The sequence below is a fragment of the Macrobrachium rosenbergii genome, chromosome 48 (assembly GCF_040412425.1).
Source record: "Macrobrachium rosenbergii isolate ZJJX-2024 chromosome 48, ASM4041242v1, whole genome shotgun sequence".
Lineage (NCBI taxonomy): Eukaryota > Metazoa > Arthropoda > Malacostraca > Decapoda > Palaemonidae > Macrobrachium > Macrobrachium rosenbergii.
Window position 1 is genome coordinate 53,104,548 of NC_089788.1, and position 2,500 is coordinate 53,107,047.

A 2,500-nucleotide genomic window follows, 5' to 3' on the forward strand; every position below is an offset into this window, starting at 1 on the left:
TCAAGCGAGATGTATGAAATAAATAGATGATTCAAAACTAAAATAAGCATGACAGATCTAGAGTATTTACTTAGCGAAATGCAGTCTTAGAATTTCTAATACAACTAATCCAGGAGACACGTAAAACTATTGTGTAAGGTTTAATGACTGAACCCCTCTGGATGGAAACTGAACTCCGTAGAAATGAGGTTCACAGTCTTATTTTCCCATCGAGTCCCCCAGTTTTATCAGCCATATGCTAACCCATTCCAATGATAATTATTTAATGAATTTTTAATGGGTATGAATAATGATAATTTATCATGAAGTTATTCACTTCTGTTTCCTGAACAATTTAGCCAATTGTCACTTTTATTATCAGTTAAGAAAGACATTCAGTTAACTCGCACCGGTATTGTGATGATAGAGCTTAATTTTAGTCGACTCTCTCTCTCTCTCTCTCTCTCTCTCTCTCACAACAGACTTAGATATGTTTTCTTCAGCCATCTACGTCCATTTAAAACCCCTCCTGTAAACCCCTGGGGTTTACGGACCCCAGGTTGAGAACCACTGCGGACCCAGAATGACGAATAGCCTCACTCCTCTCAGAACTGGGGTAAACAAGGTTTACTCTGCCTCTTGTGGGATGGGAATGTGAAAACAAAGGCACTTTTAGCTTAGTGTCTAGTGTGCAAGGTACAAAATGGCCATTATCAGAAAGGTATGCCGTTCCGTGAGATATATTGTCAATGCATTTGAAAAGACTGATGAAAATATGTTTACTCTACTGAATTCAAACGTTTGCAGTTACAGAAAAGGGGAGAAAGATTTTATACCGATGAAGAGATTGTAACTTTGACTGTAAATGAAATTAGCGCTAGAAAATGTTATGGCACCGTCATTTTATGGAAATGATGAATTTCAGAGCAAAACCGAAACGTAAAGGAGCGGAGGAAAAGTTGGTGGGTCTCCTGTGTAAATCTGTTAAGTGGTTTTGTCGATGTAAAGTTTAAAAGTGACTAAATCTTCAAGGCGGAAAAAGGTGATATGTCACGTCTAAACTTTAGCTCTCAGAGTTACATACTTCTTGGGAAATGAATTTCTCCATCTCTCTCTCTCTCTCTCTCTCTCTCTCTCTCTCTCTACTCTTTATATATATATATATATATATATATATATATATATATATATATATATATATATATATATATATATATATATATATGTGTGTGTGTGTGTGTGTGTGTGTGTGTGTGTGTTTTTCTTTTAAAGGGGTGATGCTAAAAGGATAAAAATTCCGGGATCTTTCTTTTCTTGACCTCCTCTTACGCCAGTAACCATTCAGTCTGGGTCGACTGGTGGGAAGCAGATCGGGATTAAATCACGGACCTTGTGAAGATGACATGATATATAATATATATATACATATATTTATATTTATATAAATATCCATATATATATATATATATATATATATATATATATATATATTTATATATATATACATATATGTGTATATACATATATATTTTTTTTTCTTTAAATACATATACATAAATATAGATGTGTGTATGAACCTATGTTTTCCCCCTTCAATATTAGAATAACATTCATCCTTTATCTTCACAAGCTTTCATGCCCCCAGTGCCCCGGGTAATTATTTTCCACTTCACACGCACCGCATTGCAGATTTGCAAAAGCTATGGTAATCACCTGAAAAATGAGGTAGTAATTATGTTCCATTATAAAATTCATAGTTTTGTTTACTTCTCTTTGCCGGTAAATTTAAACAATACCCTTCCCACGCGCGGAAAAAAAAATAGATAAATGAAAAGCTTATAAAACGGCACCCTCGTAAAGTTTTATGTACAAAAAAAAAAAAAGAAAATCCTTTCCGCTTAAATCTAAAATTGTTTTAGAATCCGTCTGCGGAGCCATATGCATTTCTTCCTTACTCATTAACTGTAAGTCCCTTGTGTGAGTGACGGGGGAGTTTCACCCTACGAAATTTTGTTTAAAAGTAGATACAGTTCTCCCAGAAGAACCGGAGAATATTCTTGAAGTACAAAAGGAGCCACCTCCGAAAGAAAGGGGTAAGTTTGCACTGCCCCTACAACCTGGGCTACTTATTCTACATGTACGTTTCATGGTCAGTTTTATTTTTTCTGTTTCTCTGGTCGGCGCTTTTTTTGATACTTTTCTTCTTTGACACAGTTCCATCTCTTCATTAACAACGAATTTGAGCTAAAGGTGACTACTTTCGAATCTTTTATCTAAGAAACACTCAAGCAACGTCTGTCAGCTTTGAAAATCCTGACGACGGAAAGCGTCGAGCACATCCTAGTCAGCGGGAACAATGTCTACAGAAGGGATTCCGATCGCGGCCTCCTCGCCTCTCGGCCACACGCACACTATTCGCCCAGCTGCTGCTGAGCTCGCACTGAGCTGGATGGCTGGTGGCGCTCCGGGCCAGAGTCGTCGGTGGCACTGGTGGTGTTCACCGCTCTGCTAGGCGGGGAAA

General features: G+C 37.4%; 1 protein-coding gene across 2 annotated transcripts in view; it reads right to left on the reverse strand.

Annotated features, from left to right (window-relative positions):
• Nucleotides 1-2,421, reverse strand: part of LOC136831397 (obscurin-like protein 1) — a 101,577-nt gene extending 99,156 nt beyond the window's left edge. The window contains exon 1 of one of the 2 annotated variants that reach the window (XM_067091762.1): nt 2,344-2,421. The gene's annotated coding sequence lies outside the window, so the exon portion shown is untranslated. Of the gene's footprint in view, nt 1-1,934 lie in introns of both variants that reach the window. The other variant, XM_067091761.1, reaches the window with a different exon arrangement.
• Between the last annotated feature and the right edge of the window lie 79 nt (nt 2,422-2,500).